Raw genomic sequence first — 7,257 nt, forward strand, 5'->3', positions numbered from 1 at the left:
TTGCTGATGATCCTTCAGCGCTACCATCTCCAGTCAGTAACTCCTGACTGTTCACTCGATGCCAGCCCCTGTGTGCCAGCTGTTGTACTATACTCCTATACTTTTCAAGGTACTATACTGCAAGATTAAAAATGTTTTATTTTTTTGTATTTGTTTTCTATGTATTATTTGTGTGAAAAGTATTATAAGCCTATTATAGTCCAGCAGTATACAGCCAATTGTGTTAGTACCTAGGCTAACTTCTTCAGACTTAAGAACAAATTGTCTTTTCGAACTCATTCTTTGAATGCAGCTTGTTCATATGAAGCGGAGTTCAGTTCAGTCGCTCAGTCATGTCCTACTCTTTGCGACCCCATGGACCACAGAACACCAGGCCTCCCTGTCCATCACCAACTCCTGGAGTTTACCCAATCTCATGTCCATTGAGTTGGTGATGCCATCTAACCATCTCATCTTCTGCTGTCCCCTTCTCCTCCTGCCTTCAATCTTTCCCAACATCAGGGTCTTTTCCAGTGGTCAGCTCTGCATCAGGGGGCCAAAGTATTGGAGCTTCAAATTCAGCAGCAGTCCTTCCAATGAGTATTCAGGGTTGATTTCCTTTAGAATTGACTTGTTTGATCTCCGTGCAGTCCAAGGGACTCTCAAGAGTCTTCTCCAGCACCAAAATTCAAAAATGTCAATCCTTTGACGCTTAGCCTGTTTTATGGTCGAACTCTCACATCCGTACGTGATTACTGGAAAAACCATAGCTTTGACTAGATGGACCTTTGTCAGTGAAGTGATGTCACAGGAATCAACCTACTTTTGATTAAGCCAAAGGCTGCCAGGACAGCAAGTAGCCTGATTAAGAGGCATCTACATTCTAGAAGAAAGACTCTTCAACAGTGCCACCGCAAAGGCGGGCTGGCGCTCAGCTCTCATATGTACACTGTTTTCATTATTTGACACTGAAAAGCAGCCCATGGTGGCTGCCCGCTTACAGTCAGAGAAACCTTGCTCTGGGTTTTGCAAACTGCATCATACTTTCAGAAGTGCTTGCAACGCATATGCTTTCTCCTTTCCGAGTGTGTCTTATCCCAAACAGTGCTGCTACCTTTAAAATGTCACAACAGAGCATGTGAACCGCAAGTGTCCACTTACATCAAGAAGCTCTTAGCTATATTCAGTGCAGCTCAGCACAGCTGGCATTTCTCGAGGCTGTTGGAACAGGCAGTGGGAATTCACTGAGTTAGCAGCAGTCTCCATGAACGTTTTGACTACATTGATGAACCTCCTGTTTATTTTCCAGAAGTTAGAGCTTGATGGGAAGTCAACACATCTGTGCTGAACTTATGGCTTCCTGCTTCCGACCTACCTGTCTGAATAATAAAGCATCCCACTTTGTGTCCCCTTGAAAAGGCAAGGTTTCGAGTCTGTTATCTGGAATTCTTGGCACGTGGCCTCTGCTGGCTCTGCGCGTGGCATTTGTTTGCAGTCACTGACAGCTCCTCTTGCAGGCAGTTTCCACCTCCCGCAGCGATGATGGAAACAGCCTTGTCGTTCCCTGTGACCTGTCACCGTGTGTCCTCCTCAGCGAAGACAAGTGGATTAGCTCTGGTGTGACCCGGATGTCAACTGAGGTCTCTGAGCCTTTTTAAATAGAACTGGCTTGACCTCTCAAAGTCACAGCCTTTGGGGAGTTCCCTGCCGTCACCTGCGTTGCAGGGGCGGGCCCAGGGCCTCAGGCCCGCGTCTCACTCCCCATCACGTCCTTCTGCTTAGCTCTCCTATCAGCTCTGCCCACCGAGTGCTCTCTTCAGTGATCTCCACTCGAAACACCCACCCAGCGTTTACGGAGAGCAGGCTTTCCTGACACCCCGGCGCCGTGGAGGGTCCTCACTCCACAGAACGCAAGCCACTGAACACAGATGGTCAGGCACCTTTGCTGACGTGGGTCCTGCGGCCGCTGGGCCTCAGGAAGTCCTCCCGGGCCCCTTTTCCCCACAGACTCCAGCTCAAGTCGTGTGCCTCAGCCCCAGCCTTCCTGCCTCCAAGGTGGTCTGCTCCCAGCTCCTCAGTGCCCCTCATTTCATGAGCTCCTGAGCAGATAACTGTGTAACTAAGGAGAAAAGGGGTCTACTGGAAGCGAGGACGGGAGGGATAGGAGTTTGGGATTAATAGTTGCTATAAAAAAAATAGATGACCAACAAGGACCTAGTGTATAGCACAGAGAACTGTGCTCAATATCATGCAATAATCTGTAAGGGGAAAGAATCTGAAAAAGAATATGTGTATATATATTAACATATATGTGTGCATATACCTACACATACATGTATGTGACATATATATGTACACACATACATATGAATATGTAACTGAATCACCATGCGGGACACCTGAAACTAACACAATATTGTAAATCAACTACACTGTTGTTCAGGCACCCAGTTGTGTCCAGCTCTTTGCGACTCCATGGACTGCAGCATGCCAGGCCTCCCTGTCCCTCCTCATCTCCCAGAGTTTGCCCAAGTTCATGTTCATTGCATTGGTGATGCTGTCTCATCCTTGTACCCAACCTTACCCACCCTCTTCTGCTTCTGCCCTCAGTCTTGCCCAGCATCATTGACTTTTCCAATGAGTCGGCTGTTTGCATCAGATGACCAAAATACTGGAGCTGCAGCTTCAGCATCAGTCCTTCCAATGAAAACTCAGGGTTCATCTCCCTTCAGATTGACTGGTTCTGTCTCCTTGCTGTCCAAGGGGCTTTCAGGAGTCTTCTCCATCACCACAGTTGGAAGGCATTGATTCTTTGGTGCTCTGCCTTCTTTACAGTCCAGCTCTCACAACCATAGACAACGGGGAAGACCATAGCCTTGACTATACAGACCTTTGTCGGCAGAGTGATGTCTCTGCTTTTCAACACACTGCCTAGGTTTGTCATCAATCTCCTGCCAAAGCAGTCATCTTCTGACTTCACGGCTGCAGTCACCGTCTGCAGCGATTGCTTTAATGAAAGCAATATTGTAACAAATTCAGTAAATACTTTAAAAATGGTCCACATAAAAAAGAATCTTAAAAAAAGAGAGAGAAATATCCAAGCTGCCAGTTTCAGTTATGGCTTCCGTGGCCATGTGCGGGCTGCTATGGTGTCTGGAGCTTGTCTGGGCTGTGGTTCTATCTGCAGAAGACCCGTTTTCTCCTTTCCTTTCCCTGGTCTGTTTCTCTGGTCGTCCAGCTGAAACGATTCCTGAGCTGCACGGGATCCTTTTTTAATAAAAAAATATTTTAATATTTTGCTTTTTAAAGCAACTTCCAGAAAATTTAAAGCTACATATGTAACTCACATAATGTGTATATATGCTGCTCTATACACTGAAATGCATCTCTAACTTTCAGTCAATTAGTATACGGCCCATCCCACACCTAGACAATCTACAAAATGAGAAGATGCCTTTGAGACCAAACAGACACTATACCACTTAAGAATACACTTGTAACAGTCCCAGCACATAAACAATCTATTCATTTAGTAAGTTTCTGAATTAAGTAATCAATTAATTAACCAAATAATGTATGTGCTAAATACCGTGTTGTGACTAGCATTAGAGCTGTGGACACATTAGACAGACCTACCTCCATCGAAGTCAAGGTCAGCAGCATGGCCTCTGGAGCCTGACCATGTGGTTCACATCATGGCTCCACCCATCACCAGCCACGTGCTCTGGAAGGGGAACTGAAGCTGCTGCGGGAACACAGAAGTTGAGCTGAAGGTTCAAGAGAGGATTTTTTGAGGAAGTGATATTTAAGCCACAAGGCAAAGGATGAGTTAGGAATTGTTAGGCAAAGGTGAGGAAGAGATCACTCGGGCAGTTGGAACAGCAAGTATGGAAAGCCAAGGCAGAAGATGAGTATGGAATATTGGGGGCCCTTGAAGAGGGTTTTGAATGAAGGGATCACAGAGGTGGACACTGTGGGACCAGGTGGCTGAGAGGCAAACCAAGGTTTGCAAAGTGGTTTGCAAACCACTACAAACCAAGAAGGAGTTGAGACTTTCTCCTAAGAAAATGGAAAGCTGTGAGATTTTCTGTAGGGCAGTCACATGATCAGATGTGAAGAGATCACTTTGACTGTACTGTGCAGAGGATGGATTGGAGGGAAGCAAGAGTGGATACAGTAAAGTCATTTTGGGGGGATTTCACGATGGTCCCGGTGAGAGGTGCTGATGGCTTGGACCAGAATGGCAGCAGTGAGAAGAAATTATAGATACGTAGCACAAGGACATGGCAATCAATCAGATGTGGAGATGCGGGCACGGGGTGGTGAGGAAGAGGTCATGTATGAGCCCAGATTTACCATTTAAGGAACTGGACGAGGGGTGGCTTGTTCACTACCAAAGAGAATATTGTAAGAGGAACCTATTTGGAGGGAAAGGATGACTCCAGTCTTGGAAAGATATTCTTAGATATCTGTGGATATCTAAGAATGCATGAGCTCGTCTTCCAGTTTTGAGGCTGAAAAGAGAGTCCAGGACAGACCTGAAGGATTGTAATCTTCAAGAGTTGAGCAGAAGACCTTCCGTGAGGAAAAGAGGATAAGAAGAAACAGCCAGAGCAATTTGAGGAAAACCAAAACCAATGGGAAAAGGGCATTTTTAGTAGGAGCAATTGGTCAGCTGTGTGGAATCATTCTGAAAGGTCAAACACTGGCAAATGTCCAAAAAAAACCCAGTGACCCAGGGTTATTTACAACCTTGGCAAATCACTTGGTAGAGGGCAAACAGGGAGGCTTGGTTGGATACAGTTAAGGGGAAATGGAAAGCAACAGGAGACAGGCAGCGCGCCTGAGAAATGTGCCTGTGAGGACGTGGAAGGAAATGTGGCTTTAACTGCAGGGAAAAACAGACTAAATGGAAAGTTTTGTTTGCCGTTGTTGTTGTTTTTTAATAGAGAAAGCGTGTGTACCATTCAATGGTGGTAGAAATTAGCTGCAGATACGGAGGGTGGGGTTCCCAAACAGGTGGTTGCGGCAGTGGTCCAAAGCTGGGTTTAGGAGGAGGGCTGCTCCACATCATTTGCTTATTTATTCTTGGCTGCGCTGGGTCTCCATCGCTGTGCTTGTTTTCTCTACTTGCTCCTCTCTAGTTGTGGTGTTCAGGCTTCTCACTGTGGTGGTTTCTCTTGTTGCGGAGCACAGGGTCTAGGGTGGGTGGGCTTCAGTAGTTTGGGGGCACAGTAGTTGTGGGACACAGGCATCATTGCCTCGAGGCATGTGGTATCTTCCTGGATCAGAAATCGAACCTGTGTCTCCTGCGTTGGCAGGCAGATTCTTTACTACTAAGCCTTCAGGGAAGTCCGGGCTGTTACAACTTAATGAAGAAACGTCAGGAACTTTTTCCAGTGGATCTGAAGATGTGATACTGAAATACTGAGTTCTGATGAAATGGCTTCTATTGTCTTTTAACAAACCCTTTCCTTTCAGATGCTGAGTAACCAAGCATTCCAAATCCTTGCTATTCAAAGCGTGGCCCTGAGACCAGCAGCATCAACGTTACCTGTGAGCTAGTTAGAGAGGCAGAATCTTGGGCCTCACTTCAGACATCCCTTAACCAGAATGAGTGTTTAAAAATGTTCTCAGGAGTCCCGTATCCGCTAAAATTTGAGAAACAGCATTCTTAACGACTTCCTATTAAATCTAAGAGTTGAGAACTGACTAAAGGGTCAGAGCTGTAATCTACAGCAGACACGTATACTTTAAGGACCATGCCTTTTTGTCCAATGGTTCTTTCAGCTTTACAAGTTTTTTTAAAAGACACACTTGTTTTAGCTACAGAATCCCTATGAATTTCTATAAGAGACAAATAGGATAAGGAAAAAGCAAAGTATCACAACACTTTTCAGCTTTGTATTTTGCTGTGTTGTCAGTACTACTTTTTAAGGTAATCATTTATTTATTTATAATAGTGGATTTTTTTTTTTTTTTTTTGAGAGATCTTAGCTTCCTGACCAGGGATTGAACCTGCGCCAGCTGCAGTTGAAGTGCAGAGTCTTAACCACTGGGCCACCATGTATGTCCGGTGTTTGTTTTTTTTTTTTTAATAAACTCTAGTTTATTGAGTATCTACTATATGCAGCGTCTTGGTTCTGGGATGGCAGTAATTAACAAGAAAAATCCCCTGCCCTTAGGATTTCATATCCATCCTCACTCAGCTCAGTTTTGTGGCCTGCCATTATAATACTCCTTGGCATACACCCTCCACTCTCTCGTCCCCTAACTTCATTGTACTCATTCAGTGTCTAATTATTCATTCATTTATTCACCTAGTCAATTAATAAACAATGACTCATCAGCCAATATGTGCCAAGCACTGTTTCAGGCACTTGGGACTCATCAGAAGAAGACCCTTGCTCTCCTGGAGCTCACATTTGAGACGGCCTGTGGTACAGGGTCCGGAGGAGAGGTTGGTGAAGGAGAGGTGGGCACCAGCAATGGAAACAAGTAAACTACCCACCTTGCAATACCCCTTCTCCGGTTAAGTCCAGCTCACTGGTTTTTCTGCAGTTGAAGTTGGGTTAAGAAAAGCATACATGCAGACTGACAGGTCTCAGACCCACAGTCACCGCCACTGACCTCAGTGGGGCCTTCTATCCTGCCAGGCAATCCCAACCCACGTTCCATCACCAGCACCATCTACTCTACCCCAGTCTTTGCTGATAACTCACCTAATATTTTCTCTCTCTTTCTAAACCTCTAAAGTCTATAAAGGTTAAAGTCCCCAAATGCCAGAGCATTCTTTCCCATGCGAATCTCATCATGATCTTTTTGTCATAATAGACTTCAATACATAAGCTCCCATTGCTTTAAAAATAAAGATTAAATGTCCTAATATACACAAGGACTCCTTTTTCATCCACATACAGGCTCCTTTTTCACCCACATTCTATGCCCCCATTTCTAGCATACAAACCACAGCAGAAGTTGAATCCTGGCACATGTAGTTATTCTGTAAATGTTTTTAAATCAAAGTGTCTTAGATTTCCCATTTCTGCCATTGATTTCTTCCACTTGGGTTCATACCGCTATGTAAAATAATAGTCTATTGAAAGGATGACCTCAGTGTTGTTCCAGTAGAACTGAAATGAACAGTACTGAACCCTCGAAAACAGTGTTGGCTCCAACACCTACCTCTTAGAGGCTCTTGCCATTCAGTTCAGTTCAGTTCAGTCGCTCAGTCGTGTCTGACTCTTTGCGACCCCATGAATCGCAGCACGCCAGGCC

The sequence above is a fragment of the Bos indicus x Bos taurus genome, chromosome 23 (assembly GCF_003369695.1).
Source record: "Bos indicus x Bos taurus breed Angus x Brahman F1 hybrid chromosome 23, Bos_hybrid_MaternalHap_v2.0, whole genome shotgun sequence".
NCBI lineage: Eukaryota > Metazoa > Chordata > Mammalia > Artiodactyla > Bovidae > Bos > Bos indicus x Bos taurus.